Raw genomic sequence first — 17,772 nt, 5'->3', positions numbered from 1 at the left:
AATATACTGACAATGAAACATGAACTCATCGGGCAGCGCCTAGCTTGTCAGTGCGACCCTCCATAACAGTTACAGATCCTGTATGGCCCGAGAACTTGTGTTCCGTCCAAAAAGCAAGGAAAGGCACAAGCTTTCTAAACTGGTTTATTTTATTTCATACATACTGCTAGCCTCCTTTTGGAGGCTATTGCAGGTTTGGGGCATAATATAGAAACAGCAAATGACAGGAATACTGACAATCCACACTTGTATAATTTTTATATAATTCTATATGGCAGTGTGGAACAAGAAATGGAAAAGAAGGATATGATACAATATAATCATGCTGAAGACACATATTTCACTATATTTGTACAGAGGTCAGGCTACACATATATAGGGTACTCAAGGAACAATTGCCAGCCATGAACTGAACCCATCTAGTGATGTGCAATTAACCACTTATCAGCTAAACCATTCCATTCGCGGACCGCCAGGGGAAAGAAGGAGAACATGAACGTATCACAGTGTGCTCGATACTCGACTAAATGCTTGGAATGACGCATTCTTTCGTTTCTATGTGGTGACAGTTTAATAAATTTGGAAGCTGTATGCAATCAAGAACATCCACACCGTGCGTGCTGCATAGCAAACAGCATTCGGATACTTGCCGTTGAATCAAACTATAATTGGAGTCTCTATAAAAGTCTTGACCATGAACTGCAGTACTTTATGTTGCTTTTCACCTCATCTTGGTTTGCAACTTCAGGTTTAGGTTCATTGCACAGGCAAGTTTTGAGTGTAACTATAGGCAGGGGTGTTGGAAGAGGAGGAAAGGCAGGGAGGTTGACCAAAGAAACCGGTTTGCTACTCTGCACTGGGGGAAAGGGGTAAGTGGATATAAAAGTGATGTGTAAAAGAAAGTTACAGAAATATGAAGTCAGTACTGTCACATCACAGCCATATCACGTCGCATCACAGCAAAATCACAGTCTACCGATCAGGCCCGTGGTTTTCATGAAGCAGAGCAGTGCCTGGGAGGTCTTCACCACAGACGATCGCCACAGCCAATGGCATATAATCTTGATTTCTGTCAGCGGGTGTCCATATAGACACTCTAGTGCAGGGCAGAGAAACTGTCTTACCGCATTGTATGTGGTCCACTCGCAAAGAATGTGGCCTATAGTCTCGTAAGACCCACAGGTTGCACATGCAGGGCTATTAGCCATACCTATCACAAACGAATGAGAATTTGTGAACGCTACACCAGCCCACAGGCAGCACAGCAAAGTTGCTTCACGTCGGGGTAGGCCATGTAGAATCCGGAGCTTCAGGTCAGGAGCAGGGGTGCCGAGAGGCCTGTTCTGCTTATGATATAATGACAGCACCACATTTAAGCTGCAGTGAATATGTTTTGTTAAGAATGTTGCAATAAGCGGGTACCGCACGGTTGCTGATTTATCTATACATAGGAGAGTGTCCTCCTTATATGATACAGGGAAAGAAATAATCACATAGCGATCAAATGGATGGAGGAAGGAGAGACTGATGACAGCATGCTTTCTTGCCACTGAAAAACTGTGGAATAAAAGAAATCAGGCTAGTGCCAAGAGACGGTTGGTTGGTAACTGGTTCATGGGGTTTAATACCCCAAGCATCTCGAGTCGTATGACATCAAGAGAAGTGGCTATGGAAAAACCAAGCACATATAACAGTAGGACAAAAAAAAAAAAAGACAACAGAACTCGCCCAGACATAACAGATAAACAAACAAGTGTAGCAGTATAACACCAAAGCATTGTGCCTTACAACATATTTACAAATTTGCTTCCATGTGCATGCAAGGCAAAAGTGGCTGTAAGCGTGAGAAGAAGGTGACACAAGCCGCTGACAAGGAGAAAGCTTTGAAACAGTTCACAGGAATAGGAAACGTAAGGCACAATGAGCAGGTACAGGTCTGGACAATATCAAGAAAGTGACAGTGGCTGCGCACGATTGCGTCGCATGAATGTGAAATGTGTAGCCTCTCAAATGACGTCAATGTATCCATATGCATTCTAGCGTGCAGTTGCTGTTTCTTTTTTTTAGCGAAGTGGGGGCTTGACTATGGCAGGCCTGAACTATTTGAGATCAAGTTAAATATTTATCTAAAGCTTTCCTGAGGCCTAAAACTCCATTTGTGTTGTATCTGTGGAAATACGATTTCCCATCATCATTCTGTTGTTCTGTATACTGATGTCCATTTAAAGCAAGAATAACATCAGGAGAATGTAGCTGCTAATATTTAATTTCGCAACGGATGCTTAAGCTAGGGCAGCGCAAAATGCTGAAGCCAGTCTAGTGCTCAATAATACTGGGTGAGGTTAGAGCATTGAAGGATACTGGTTTATATCTACGGCACTCACACGCCATGCACTACTATCCTACGAGGGTGTGAAGGAGCAAGCAGTCGGAGGTTGCAAGCCCAAGCCATGGATGACAACAAGGACAAGTGAGCGGATGTCTATACCATGAGGTAATGCTAATTTAAGCATCTAGATCATCATTATCATCCTCAGCCTGACTATACCCACTGCAGGGCGAAGGCCTCTCCCATATTCCTCCAATTAACCCGGTCCTGTGCGAGCTGCATCCACTTGACCCCTGCAAACTTCTTAATCTCATCCACCCACCTAATTTTCTGCCGCCCACTGCTACGCTTTTCTCCCTTTGGAATCCAGTTTGTTGCCCTAAGCGACCATCACTTATCCTTTCCTTGCGCTACATGTCCTGCCTATGCCCATTTCTTCTTGATTTCCATTTGAATGTCAGTGACTTGAGTTATTTCTCAGACCCACTCTGCACGCTTCCAATCTTTTAACGTTATCCCTACTATTTTTCTTTCCATAGCCCTCTGCTTTGTCCTCAACTTTAGTAGAACCCTCTTTGTTAGCTTCCACGTTTCAGTCCCATAGGTAAGTACAGGTAAGATGCAACTGTTGTATGCTTTCCTCTTGAGCGATACGATACACTGCTAGTCATAATCTGGGAGTACTTGCCAAATGTGCTCCATCCCAGTCTTATTCTCCTTGTTATTTCCCTTTCATGGTCCGGATCTGCTGTTACTACCTGTCCTAAATAGATATATTCGCCTACACTTCCAGTGCTTCGCTAACTAACGTAAACTGTTTTTCCTTCCCTAGGCTATTAAACATTATTTTAGTCTTCTGCATATTGATTTTCAAGCCTACTTTTTTACTTTTCCTGTCTAGGTCATCATTCTTTGCAATTCATCCCCCGAGTTACTTAGCAAGGCAATATCATCAGCAAATCGCAGATTACTGAGGTATTCTCCATCTACTCTTATCCCTAACTTCTCCCATTCTAGACGTCTTCTTTCTTAGATTCTAGCATCTAGATGTCACTGCATAAATTGTTCATGGTTTTTTGTGCACCTATTTCTGCTTACAGCTTTTTCTTTGCTTGTAATATAAATTATTTGTGTTTATTTGATGAATGCCCCTTATGTAATGCCCACAAAGGCCCTTAGGGTATTTGCAATAAATAAATAAATATATAAAAAAAATATATGGGTGTGTAGTGCTAACAGTAAGTGCTGGAGTAGCTCGATGCAGTAAGCAGCCAACAAATGTGGCAGTTACGAGACATAGTGTTGGGTTGAGTGCTGGGGTATTATAGCGTATAAGTGTGTATTGCAACCCAGATTCAATTTCAGTTTGGTGGAATGACTATACAAGTAATTCATTGGGTATAGGGTGTGGCATGTCCAGACAATACCAATGACAATGGCAACAATGTGGCCTCACAGATTGACACTCATATGTTTTAATTGTTGCTATAAATGTTTTTCAGTCACTTAACAAATTGCTATCCATAGCAGAAACAATACTCATGCACTGAAAAATAAAATGAAAATACTGAATATAATGCACATATATATATACCTTGGTACATGTACTGTACATGTAGGGAGCCAAGGATGCGAAAGTTGTCCAGAATAAACGAGCGGCTGCGTCTCCAAGACTGCTGACAGTAAAAACAAAAAATGGCATAGACACATGTAAACACTGAAATGAAGTGAGTGCTCTACCAAGCAGCATTGCATATGAGATATCAGCCCAAGTTTATAGTCTACTAACACGTATACAGTAACAAGGAAGCTGCAAGTGACCTGAAGGAAGTTAAGCAAGCTACCTTCCTGGCCGCATTTTGGCAGCTCGCTGCATTCGTTACTCTGGGCCTCAAGCAAACTACTGTATATTGTGTCATAGTGTATATATATATTTTTATTTTTACCTACCCTGTCCTTTCTCCCTATCGTTCACCTCTTTGATTTCCTATACCCCTTCCTCGCTATCTCTTAATTCCACCGCCCCTGTTTAGGTGCTTCAGATATCAGATACCGGGGCTGGCAAACATCTTTCCTTTCTTTTTGTATATGTAATAAAATAACCACTAAAACAACAAATGCTGCTAATGCTAATCATCTTAAATTAGAATCAGATAAACAGATAAGCAGCAAGCTGACACAGTATAGTGCCTACGTTGTCGTGTTGCGCTGTCGCAAGTTCCTGATAGAAAAAAAAATGTATTTGCGCAAAGCTTTGTTGGAAACAATTTCATTCCTTCCAAAGTCATTTTTGCTATACTGCTTATATATCGAGACATGTTCTGATAAAACACACGAGTTTTGCATCGTCTTCAGATTGCTTTCCAAAGCTAGAAGGTGGCATCCATGCCACAGAGATATAAGTAATTGACAAATTGCACGCTAATTTCGATCTGTCATATCTGCAAGCTCAAAAACAATTAAGTACCAGGTTGCTGTTTAGCTTAATTCACAGCTGAATGACACTTCTCGCATTGATTTCGCGGACAAAAGTGGACACGACACCCACCTACCGCTACACTCAGCGCACTATGTCAAAAAACAACAGCAATGACAATGGCTTACGTGAGAAGCGACGGCCGATGTCAGATCGTTGACGCAGACATCGCAAATTTGCTCGGTACCTATGAATCGAACGTCCGATTTTTGCAGTTGAATGGTTTAATGTTAAGGGTGCGTTGCACTACCTCCGCTGCAGCAAAACCACGCCAATAAACTGAGAGACTTTACAAACACTGCCCGAATGCGCTGACGACGGCGTCGTCCAGAGCTCGTCAATCCAAAAGCTCTGAACGCCGACGGCGACGAGGAAAGAGCCGAAAAGCCCGCCTGCCCGCCACGAATCTGGGGACAAATTCAGACTCAACTAGGCCATAGCCTCCTTTATACTCCTCTGTGCCTGGCAACGGCGCGCTCCGTGGCCATCGTTGCCCCTCCTCCCATCCTCCTCCACCATCGAGAGGTTACGCGGCTAGCTGCCGACAGATGGCGATGGCGACAGAGGTGAGGAACACTAAGGGTGCCCTGCCGCTCGCGTATCGTGCGTAGCGTTGCAGCAAGTCGCATTTGGCGTACGTTCTTCCGTCGTGCTGTTTTCATTTCGTGCACCAGCATTGCTTGTTGCATCTAGGTTTTGGTGCTACTCTTACTGCATTTGGACGTAGCAGGACTACGCCGCTGGAACAACCTGTAAGTTGCTGTTTTTGTTGTTCATATATTACAGACACCTGAGTGATAGCAATTGCTTTATCGTTCAGCGATCGGGCCGTGTTTTTTCGGTGAACTAAATGAAGTAATAACTCATACTTTGCTTCATTAAGACTCGATAAAGATTGATATTATCATTCGGAAGAGTCATATGCGTCACTATTGCAGTTTCGATAACTTTGCGCGTGAATTTGCATATCCAATTGTTTGTTTGTTTGGTAAGCACGTGTGCGCAGCATGATGCACGTGTTTCTATGCAAGTTTTCTTTGCGGCGCATCGCATTATCAGCTATTTAATTAAGCGACTGTGTGTTCAACGTTACACACGTTAGAGTTGTAAGCATACGTTACCATGTCCGCGAAATCGAATACTGTAATATGTATTTCAGTTTCATTTGTTTGTCAAGTGTGATTAGCAAGTTATTTTGTGCACGAAGTGCAGAAACTTAGAATATTTTGCTAAGAGTCGAAATATTCAATTTACAGATCCCGATGGCATCCCAGACGGCCACTGACGTCCGACGGACAACCGAACTCGGCCGCAACTCGGCGGCCGATTTCGGACGTCCGCCGGAATTCCGGCGTACGTACGAAAGCGGATGGTCGAATCCGTTCGCCCAGCGGACAGCCGCCGTACGTCCGCCACTGGATTTGCTTTTACACAGCTATGATATAGTTTGTAGTCGTCGTGCTCGTCTGAACTGCGTATAAATCAGTAATGCCGTCAAGTCTGCATTACATGATGCCAGAGCGAATCGATGCGATAGAAAGCGTTTCCATTAAACCGTTTTTTTTTGTTTTTTTTCCGCATGTTTCATCGTTGAATTCTTCCATCAAAAATTTTTGATTAAAAGTTAAATGACCATTAAACATTTTTCTATCATGATGCTTCGGTGAAATTTTAATCAGTGGCTGAATAGACGCAGCAAGCTCAAAAAGAACGAAACCGAACCTATCCTCAAAAAAATCTGAAATGAGCCAATCCAATCCACCTGACAAGTTGAAGTTTAGTCATGGAGGATGGCTTCACGTTTCCGTGTTCTGCATTTTCTGCGCAGTTACAAATACCTACGGCTGTAATGCACTGCTAGCATTGTTTTTGCTGTGGCTTGGTGCGGCTGGCACACTTTGTTCACCCGCCGATTCCAAAGTAAGTATTTCACCGAACTTTTGTTTCTTTAGTGGAACTTTTCGATGCACCAATGGTGCTGAGCTTTTGGGTAAGGAAACAGCTCTGTACAGCAGCCGAACGGTCGAGTGTTTTAGGCGAGACTGACAGGATAGCTCCGCGCCGACTAACTAAAGTGCAGCCTCAAGTCTGAGGGCCATCTTTCTCGGCATTACTGGACGCTGCGCCAGTAAGCCGCGCAACTTCTGTCTCTGATAAAGGAGTGCCTGCCCGAGCCTTAAAGGAGTTAATTTGTTAACCATGCGCAACGTGCTGAGTTGTAAAAACTATACGAGAAAACTTTTGCACTCCTCGAGCCTATCGTGCGACATGAAAACGTCGCGAGTTTTTATTTTTTATTTATTTTTATTTTTTTAAATGGACAGCCGCTGATCTTTCTCTCTTGAGCTTTACGGCAACTACAGTTTCTAGAAGGAACGGCTGTAGCTACTAAATAACTAAAGGTTTAGTACTCTCCTTCAGCTTTGACAAACCAGGACAGCACCTTGCGCATGTTGGTTATGCATGTGGGACCGAACCGCGCAGAACAATCGGACAAGGAGATGGGAGAAAAAAAAAAAAAAAGTCAGCACTTGTCTTTTTCTTGACCCGTTGTTCTGCGCTGTTCTGGCACGAATTTGACATACCGCCGCCGCGATACACTTGGGCTGTGAGCTCTGGTGCCTGCAACGCCTTCTTTTATGCAAAACAGGCATACTGGGAGGCCATGCAAGCCGCGGGCTCAAAAAAAAAAAAAAAAAGAAACACGAGCTGAGCAAAAGTGAGATGAAAACAAAATTGTTGTTGCTTTGTCCTTACAGATATTCAAAGGCTCCTCAGAACTTCACTGCATTATTGACAGCGAGATATTGCCAAAGCTACACTAGAGCCATGCAGCACCTTATAGTGCATGATACTGAGCTTACCTCTCGCACTGAAAGCTCTTACCATGTTCTTAGATTATCATATTAAAGTAGCTTTAAACCCATGCTTGTTAATACAGTGATAGCCATAAATTGAATCGGGCATCATGCTCACATGCAAGGCTTCTGATAACCGCTGGTCACATGATGTGGGCTTAGCAGAAACCTGTACCTGGTCATCTTACAAGCATTTGTGCAATTGATGCTTTTAATGTGTTGTAAAAGTTTTTGTGTTCTGTTTCTGTATGGGAATGCTTTCCTTATTGAAGGCTAACATTTGGCTTGCTACAGCAAAACCTGTACCTAGTCATCCTAAAAACAGCACCGCAGTTGGTGCTTTTAGTGTGTTGTAAAAGTATTTGTGTTCTGCTTCTGTATGGCAATGCTTTTCTCGTTGAAGACTAGCATGGGGCTTCCAAAAATTTTTCAGATGCCATTTGCTGTAGCCGATTTCGTAGGCCAACAGGAAGCAGCACTTTGAGCATGGAAAACTGTCATCCACGGGAAAAAAACAGCAACATCCCTTTGCATTCTCATTTCTTTGGTATGGCTAAAAGTGAGTATTGTATCATTATCTATATTATTAATATTGAATCATGATTGTCAGTGTTGAAGTTGTTTGAGCGTGATGATTTTAAACACACAGGACATCCCTTCGGCGTTAAGGTTTTAGCTTGTTTACATGTAGGATGTAGAACTGGTTTCAACAAACTTTATGCAGCAAATTCTTTTTACATTGTCCACCATGTTACTTTTTGTCATTGTCCATTGAAGTAAATAACCAGTATTTTACGTTTACGCAGTCGTCCACTCTTAGCTTGAATGGGAATGTGTGGCATGCAGTTTGCAAAATAGCAATGCATCCGTCACAGCCATGCATCAAGGCTAAGTGGCTTGTGCGTAGAGGGACCAGCCGCTCCAGCTTCACGTCATCTGCCTCTTTGCTCCGGTGTGCAGACGTGCATTGAGGCAAAGTGGTTTATGTGTAGAGAAACCAGGAGCTTCTTTGTCACATCTGGCTGTTTGTTACGGTGTGCAGATGCGCATCGAGGCAAAATAGCTGATGTGTAGGGGGACCAGGAGCTGCTGCTTAACGTCCTTCGCCTCTTTACTACAGTGCACAGCCGTGCATTGATGCTAAGTGGCTTGTGCATGGAGGGCCCAGGAGCTGCAGCTTCACGTCTGCCTCTTCGCTCAGGTACGCAGGTGCGTATTGAGGCAAAATGGCTTATGCATAAAGGGACCAGGAGCTGCTGTGTGGCGTAGTCTGTATATTTGCTATGGTGCGTATCGAAGTACAATAGGGGGGGGCTCATGTGTAAAGGTACCATGAGCTGCTGCGTCATGTCGTCTGCCTCTTTACTATGGTGCGCAGGCATGCATCAAGGCAAAGTGGCTTATGCGTAGAAGGACCAGGAGCTGTTGCTTCACATCTGCTATGATGCGCAGCTGCGTATTGTGGGTGGTGGTGGAAAACATTTCCATCAGATACAAATACAGGAGGTTACTAGCTGACCCTGAGGGGCCTGTCCTGACAAAAACAAAGGGTCCCTAGTTTGGGACCCGAGTGGTGGTAAAGGGACTAGAGGCTGGTACTTCACGCTGTCTGCCTCTTCGCTACGGTGTGCGGCTGCGATGGATGCAGTGGCATCTCAAAAAGTGCATGCCACGCACTCGCATGTTCAGTCTGAGTGGACGACTGTGTACCTGCTAAAGCTTTGTTATTCATAGAATAAACCTAGGCCAAGTTGGATAAATTATAGCTCACCTCATATGTGGTCAGCAAAGAAAAGCCACTCCAGAAAATCTGATGCATTTACTGTCATAGGATTCTTATTCATATACATGCTACTGACAAGTCAGATTCTTCACCCTCAGAAATGCCAGAAAAACAACCAAGGGTGCGTCTGCAATAGTCTAGCTTGCTCTTTCTCTGCAGACTTGAGTCAGATGTGTGTTCCATTGCTGTGGGTGGGACAGGTGTGAATCTTTGATTTTAAGCTTGCAACAAGTATGTTATTGTAGTTTAAAGGCAAAATGGTACTAATAATCGTAGCCCCCCGTGGCCTTTATCCCCTTTTAATAGTGTTGCTAGACACTGAATTATTAGTTTACTCTGCACTGTTTCTGTCTAGTTAATGTGCGGAGATGTACATATATTTATATGACTTGGAGTTGTCGACTTTGCACTTAGAAACATTGTAGCGTTATCTGATGTGTTGCTTTCATTTCTTTAATGATTTCTGTGAGGGATCGGTGTGTATGCTAGGCACCATTATTAGTCTGCTCTTTTTGGGTCGCCTGTTCAATGCCCAGCTGCGGCCGTCTCCCACTTGCCCTCGGACAGGAGGCGGAGAGACGCGCACAGAGAGGCAGCTACAGCAGCTACAGTGCTTAACGGAAACATAGGCAGAGAGGGAAAGAAGTCCCCTCTTCCGAGGACGTTGCTGTCGCACTCGAAGACGCGGGGACAGGCAGTTTGTTCTCGTTGCTGTGTCATCTAGGGCGCTCATTTTTATTTAAGGAGCTTTACGAACAGTATACAACTAAGGGGTCCTTAGTACGCTGACTGGACCCATCACCCGGAGGCAGCACAGCTTTGAAACGAGCACCTCTTTTGGAAGAACTGCTTATCGTTCAAAGAAAAAACACTGTCAGGTTGAAGGGTGTAAAGCCCTCTTCCTTGTTGGGGAGCCCATAAAAGTGACAATTATTCAGTGCAGGCGCGCTGAGTGGGGCCTCGTTGAGGATTCCAACCCTGGATGTCAACAATGGTGGGAGATGGCGGCATTGAAAAAGGGCAAGTGTGTAACAGTGACGGTATGATGCGGAGCGGGAGGATGTGGGTTGGCTCTTCTGATGTGGTCTGCAATGGTGCTGACTCGGACGCCAATAATTGCAATAATTGCCCTGTAAAAGGAGCCGCCAAGGGTACAAGCTTTGGGCAATGGTTGCGCACGTGGGACACCGTTTTGATGGGTTCTAATTTTTTATTTCCTAGGGGAGAGAGTTTGGCATGTGACCTAGTGAGCCAATCATTTCGAGGTCTATTCTCTAAATTCCGTTTGTTGTGAAACGAATTTGTTGTCCCTTTTGCATTGCTTGTTTTAGGGAGAGGGTGAAGAACCTTATGAAAGGGGAAAGACATGCCAAAATGTTTGTTAGCCAGTCATGTGTGAGTTCGTTGTCATTGGTGATGAGAAATGTGGGCGGAGTCCCGAAGTTAATGAAACGGCCCCGCGGCCTGGAGAACTCGTTCTGAGCTAGATTTTGATCTCTTTCCTCTTCGGCATAGATCATGGTCTTTGTTTCACCTGTTGTAAGTACGTACATTCATGTATAAAGTTTTCAGTTCATCTTCCTCTCCGTGTGCAAGTTGTTGTGGCCAGATGCAGTAAATTCACTATTTTCATTTCTATATAACATGCCTTTCTGAAGATGGTGAGCTCTTTTGTCCAATCCTGTAAGAAAGTAGCAAAGTGCTCCCAAATTTTCCACAAAACTGTGTGATATCTTTAATGCTAACTGCGGCTTGGTGTCACTCAAAACATGCAGTTGAGGTAGATTTCTTCCCCCCCCCCCTCTTTTTGTTCGTTCAAATGAGGGCCAGCGGACACTAACTCTTGCTTTTGTAATGCCCTAGGTACCGCCTTAAGGCAGTACTCCAATGTCAATACCATTTTTATAGCTATGGCTGTCCAACACACTAATGCTTTTATACACTTCTTTTACTAATCTCTTACCCAAGTGGTGGCTTATACTGCGGGGGCGAACGTCTCTGGACAGTATGTCTGGAGATTTTGGACTAGAATCGCGATGTGAACGAATTGTGACCTTATTTCTCTTGCACACATGAAAGAACTAACGTTCAACTTTCACATCGACAAATATGGTCCGAGTTTCCTGGTCGATGTGAAAGTTATGTGCTTTGATTGCAGTTTGTGTAGTCCACACACTTTTGTCCCCGATATTACATAGGGGCAAATTAGGCGCCTTTACAGGGGCAGTTTCTTTGGCGCCCACTACCTTCCTCATGAAAAAGCTAGTGTTTCTAGTGAACAGCTGGCTGCATTTATAAAGACCATTATTTTTTTGTAATTTGTTGTGCGTAGTTGAGAAATCCATGACATACATGCACACTTGGTTGCCAGAATTATGCAACCATATTTCAGTAACTAACATCCATGCTGCATGCTGCCGGTAATACATCAGGAGCTTGTGGTTGTCAGCTTTTTGTGTTTTGTGTAACTATAAGCCTTGCTATTGTAATGTCACATATAGCACTGTGGGTAAACAAATAACTCTACTTTTAACTCTTGTAGAAGCATGCACATTGCGCAATCACTGCGGCGGGCTATGCTTCCACATTGGGCTTTAGCCAAATGTCAAATGTCTATCTTTATTCTGCTGCAGCAGTTGCATGTTATCAGATAAGTTACTTCGTCGCAGCTGCTCTAAGGAGACGCTTTCTAGACGCTTGTAGCCTAGATGTTGATGTCGATATACCCCTGACACGCCCAGGGAATGTCTTCGGTAGAGGGTACACAGCGAAATATGTAGTTTACAGAACAAAAACGTTAACAATTTTAAATGATGTTATTATTGATCACTTCTTTTCAGAGCAGGAACAATGACTTTAGAAATCTGCCTGTTAAACCACTCAAAATGCAGGTTTCTGCCGCCAATGCGTACCTGTGTAATACTGCAATGCTCTGGCTGTGCTTTATGTTCATATACAGCATCCTTTATGCTTAGTTTCTCTGCATGTGCACTCCATGTCTTGGGCATTGCTGAGGGCGCATAGCAGCAAGCATAACATGCCATGTTTGGTCAGAGTGGCATGTTGAAAGAGACGACATAAAAACATTAAAATACTGAATGCCAGGTTTTGGTCACACTACGTTTGTATCTTCTGTTATTCTGCATGGGTTTTGCTGCAGTTATATGACCTTTCTATATAGTATGTGACAGTTCTGAATGGAGATGCATGCGTACAGTGCCATCTGGAAAAAGCAATTGAGAGAAACTGGCAGTTGCCCTTGGAGATGTGTAATCAAAGTTCAGCACAGATAACTTGAATTTCATTTTCCCTTCTATTGCAGGAGCCCAACCTGCTCTTTCCATCTTAGGCCTGAAAGACCAGCAACAGCTGATCGAGCAAATGCACAGGATAGTAACTGCTCCTGGAATCCCGGCCTGCGGAGGCCGCCCACAGAGAACTCGATCATCTCCTCGCTAATTCCGAAATATTAGGTTTCAATAAATACCTTTTCCTCCACCACCTCCCCAAGGGAAGAGCTGTCACGGCCAAGGATAATTAAAAAAAATTATTCAAGTAGATTCTTAATACTCCAGTTGGCCTGCATTTTACCATGCCATTCCTTAACATCGATATTTTTTTAGTGTAGACTATTTATGCATGCAGTTCTTGCAATAAAGCCAAAAAAATGCTTTTTTTACAACCTCGCATGCTGGTATGCCTATGCACTTCGCATGTTTTCAGGAATGGTGCATTTGTGTAAAGCTCAGCTAGCATATGTGCCTCTTTGATGGAAGTTTTAATTGCACACTGCTGTTCAGTGCTTTGTGTGTGAAAGTAAAGCAGACAACAGGAAACTTGAACCTGTTGCATATTCTATTGTCTGCTTTACTCTCATGACAAAGGCATTGAGCACTAGTATGTGACTGAAATTTCCATGGCACATGCTGAGCTTTACACGAATGTTATTGGCAAGTTTTTACACCAATACCGGGCCTTGCAAGCAAGTTCCGGGAAACGTCCGAATGTCCGTCTCTGGCTGTCCGTGGGACGCGATCCGGATCCACGAACGATAGTCCGACGGACGTCCGCTGTACGTATATTGAACATAACCGGACTTCCGTCGGATGTCCGAAAACGGACGTCCGTCGGTCGACCGTCGGACGTCTATGGCCGTCTGGGATACTGCTGTGTGCCACTGTGCCGATCAGACGGGAAAAAGAAGGAACCTGGCGTCTCTTTCCACGAGATTCCTGCCGAAGCTTCGCTACGCGAGCAGTGGATTAAAAAGATAAGAAGAGATGGCTGGGTCCCGAACTGTACCTCGAGCTATTCGAAGGTCTGTAGTAAACATTTCACAGACTCGGACTTCTTAGAGGGCAAACGGCGCCGTCTGAAAAAGGGCATTGTGCCCTCTGTGTTTGCCGACTACCCGACGTACATGCAACCCCGTACCTTGAAAGAAAGAAATAGTGAAACCATCAGGAAAAGATCAGCTTTGGAGAGCCAGCACAGCCAAGATGAGCCCACGAAAAAACGCAAGAGGAATAACGAAAATACAATTCCTGAAGTGTTATCTAGGTGCTCCCCAATGCCAAGTGACAACTTTTTTGACGTGGCACAAGAGCAAAGCTGCATTAGTGCAAATCAACTTGAAGCACCGATTCTTCCTGACAAAACATTAGTTAGTCATATACCTGAGGGCTTCCCAATGCCAAGCGACAACCTTTTTGATGTGTCACAAGAGCATTCAAGCTGCATTAGCGCAAAGCAACATGAAGCACCAATTCTTGCTGACAAAACAACACAAGCTGATCTCAGACCTGCCAGCCTGGCCGTGGAAAGAATAAAATGGAAGAGGAAGGAAAGAGATCTGAAGAAGCAAATAGAGAGACTCCGCACCACAGTAGACCATTACAAAAGAGAGCAGCTGTTTTTGACTTGAAACCTGTCAATAAATACTGCTATGCATGCTCCTCAGTTTTGTTTTAGATGAGTGCAATTTGAATCATTTATTATTTCTAGCTTTCTCAGCAGCTTTTTTTTTAAACCTGTAAATAAACGCTGGTACCTGTGCTGCTGAATTTTGTTTTGTATAAGTGTATTATTAATCTTCATTTATTCGAGCTGCAACTGCAGAAAAAGCAGAACACTGTTGATGAATCTTGTAGTGTTATGTGCAGTGCGCAAATTGCATGTAGAAATTTTCACGTCTCGGCAACAAAATGCGTCAAATGGCCGTTACTCGTAGATAAATCCGCCTTTCAAGTAGAATAGAAAGGTGTAACACAGATTTAATTACAAACGTTCCGCTTGTGGCAAATAGCAACGACGCGGTACTCCCCCCCGCTGTCTGCTCCCTGACCCTCTTTCAGTGGCGCCCCCAGCAGTGAGAACGGCGGCGTCGCGCAACATCCGCGACGGTGCCGCGCTATTGTTATCGCGTTGAGCTGACGGGCACAGAGAGTATAAAGGAGGCTATGACTAGGCACATAATAGTCAGCATTTAGGTACTTTGTAAAAACATGGGGTTCAAGGCGTTTGGGGAAATCTAGGGAGAAAATTTTAGCCGAAAAAACTCTATTCATGGCGGGTTTTAGTCTCGCCCCGCTCGGAAGGCAGACTAGCAAATACTTCTAGGGACTCTAATAACGATTTGCTTATATTCACCCATGTTATCACCCGGTTGCACGGCTTCTAGCTTATTCTAAGCAGGTCGCAGCAACGCCGGCCGACAAAGTACAATCCCCAATACTTTCCTTGGCCTCGCCGACTGTTGGCTTCTTTCCTTCATGCTCGTAAGCTTGTATGATATACTTGTCCGGTTGAATCTGAGGGTGGCCACTTTCCCCGGGCGCACGCCCAGCGTCTTCGGAGCAAAGTAACGATGCGCGGTGCTGTCATCACTAGCAAAGCCGGTGAGTGTTTTGCCCGTTGGTTTGATTTTCCGCTCGCATTCCGTTCTTGCTTGGCTGTAGGCTACTGGACGCAAAAATGCAAAAGCGAATCTGGCAGAGCGCATTGTACAAATGTGAGGATTACCGACTTTGGATCGCGCGTCGCAGAGTGAAATGCACGTGCAGATTCTCGCGCGACCCTTGTGGGCTGCACAGAATGAGCAGGGATTGATTTTGACAGCATGAAGGACAAAAAAACGAAGAGCATCTATTTATGCAACAGTTGTTGCTTCGCGCCTCTTTGGAGACCCCCAGTGAGCGGTTCTGAACACCGGGTTGACGATAGCCACATAAACCCTGAACGCGTACAACTCGGCGGCTTGTGAAGGCTCGTACTGAGAAGCAGCGTGTTAGTTCGAGCAGATTCGACTCGATATAAGATGAGGACAAAATATTTTGTCAGGACATGAGCTAGTTTTCTTTATTTTTGAAAAAATGTCAGCAACCCCTTCCCCCCAATGATTTTGTTGAAGAAGTAGGTTTTCAGTACACCTGCAGCTGGCGCTTCGTAACTGCGGTTACCAGAACTTTGTGTTTTATTTACTGCTGACATATTGCAGAATTTGTGGGTTTATAATTGGGGAAATAATCCTAATAATCGCAGTAATTACATAGTGCACCTTGGCATTGCCACATGGCTGTGTACTATAAACTGACGGGTGCACTCTTGTGAAAAGTAATGATTTATTAATACGTATATATTTATTTGAAAATACTGAAACATGGAATTCTGGGCTATGGGCAGGTTTACACGAGGTGTGATACACAGAAAATGAAGGTAGGTGAGAAAAAAATTACGGCATAGGCCTGAACCAAATAGCACAAAACTTAATTATGTTTTCACCTTTGGTGATTTATTTATTTTAAAACTGTATCGAACTAACATTGGTGTAGTGTGCTGTGTTCCAGTTAACAAAATATTAGATTTTGCTAATCTCAAGTAAATGGTGTTTAGAGCATAGAAAGCTACTCAAGCAATTGTGGTAAGGTCTTGACAAATGCCTAGCACATACAGAGTAGATCGGGAGAAAGAAGATGGCTGCACAATTTGAAAGAGCACTGAACAAGGGGAGAGGGGGAGCCTCAGTTAGCAACCCAAGCCAACATTTCGACAAGTGGACTTATCCCAAATGAAGACGTGTTCTTGTTAGAAGGGTGGCTCGACTTGTAAGCTGGGGCTTCCCCTCAACCTGTGTTTGGTGTTCTGGCACATAAAGGGATACACGAGGGAAAATTAACAGTTCAAGAGGTTTAAAGAAGTTTAAAGCATGTGTACATTAGTAGTACGCCACGCAGCAGCCTGAACATTTCTTGTAATAATCTCTGTGTGAGTGTGAAATTTGAATTTCTTTGTAGGGAGCCAGTACGAATGCTTTTAACTAGCTTGCTTGAGGTTAAATCTTTTTTAACGAGCCAGCATGGTTGTCTCTTTGCTATACTGATATTTCCACAGGACCAGCAAAACTTTATTGCCATATAAAGTATAGCCTTAGGTGCAGCTACTGCCTTGTTTAGTTTTATTTCATCTGACATCATGGCAAAAAACTGCACCAATTTTTGCCATACATCTTCATGCAGGTGCTAATACTTGGCATCTGGTGGAGTCCATATCCCAAGCTTCATAGCTGGATCCTTGTGTAACAAAGACTGCAGGCATGATTCATGCTGCAAGCTTCACTTTCCAACCGTTCAAGGTCTGCAGCTTGCCAACCCTCGGCATGGATGCTACTTTCATTTCTGGACACATTGGTACTCCAGTCTTTAACATGATACAGTGCCAGCTGGCCTGACAATGCAGTTTTCCTGGGCCATTGCAGCTCATACAAGTGTGTTATGGTGAGCCTCCATAACATCGTGTATTTTACTGGATTAATATAGACATGCTCATGTTACTTTTATTAGTGCCATCAGCATACTTAACCCAAATGCTCGACAGCATGCCCTGAATTGACACAGACATTGCAAATTGCTGGCCATTGGAGCTGAGAAAGGGCCCCAGCTTATTTGTGGTGGCTGGTGATAGCTGGAGTGCAGTTTGACAAGAGTTGTTTTCGACTTTCTAAGGGATTGCACTCTGGACAAGGGTGTAACAATGCAACTGCATTTTACTCGTGTCTGCAGCCAAACTCGACTTTCTAAGGGATTGCACTCTGGACAAGGGTGTAACAATGCAACTGCATTTTACTCGTGTCTGCAGCCAAACACGTTACAGGTTACTTATCTAGTCAACCTTACATGCTGTGTTACTGCTTGTCCTCCCCCCCCCCCCCCCCCCTTATTTTTTTTTTTGTGGCCTCAAAGCTGGTGCTTGAAACAAAGTGTAGGAGAGAAGGAGCAAATGTGGGTTCATGATGTTTATAAGGTTCAGTGACAAATACATGTGCCGGTTG

At 44.0% G+C, this 17,772-nt stretch overlaps 2 long non-coding RNA genes across 6 annotated transcripts in view; both read left to right on the top strand.

Annotated features, from left to right (window-relative positions):
• Nucleotides 1–5,409: 5,409 nt before the first annotated feature.
• On the top strand, nucleotides 5,410–13,128 carry LOC146183943 (uncharacterized). The gene is made up of 4 exons (XR_014708829.1): nucleotides 5,410–5,557; nucleotides 6,062–6,725; nucleotides 8,097–8,222; nucleotides 12,769–13,128. It is a non-coding gene; the product is annotated as an uncharacterized LOC146183943 (long non-coding RNA).
• A 1,554-nt stretch (nucleotides 13,129–14,682) lies between these two features.
• The window catches only part of LOC146183939 (uncharacterized), a 203,333-nt gene continuing 200,243 nt past the window's right edge, over nucleotides 14,683–17,772 (top strand). For 2 of the 5 annotated variants that reach the window (XR_014708820.1, XR_014708821.1), the window contains exon 1: nucleotides 14,684–15,343. This is a non-coding gene — a long non-coding RNA (uncharacterized LOC146183939). Of the gene's footprint in view, nucleotides 15,344–16,960; nucleotides 17,219–17,772 lie in introns of all 5 variants that reach the window. The other 3 variants (XR_014708824.1, XR_014708825.1, XR_014708822.1) reach the window with 3 other exon arrangements.

Source organism: Amblyomma maculatum, chromosome 7, assembly GCF_055883805.1.
Source record: "Amblyomma maculatum isolate TAMU_Amacu chromosome 7, ASM5588380v1, whole genome shotgun sequence".
Classification (NCBI taxonomy): domain Eukaryota; kingdom Metazoa; phylum Arthropoda; class Arachnida; order Ixodida; family Ixodidae; genus Amblyomma; species Amblyomma maculatum.
This window is presented reverse-complemented; position numbering and strand designations above follow the sequence as displayed.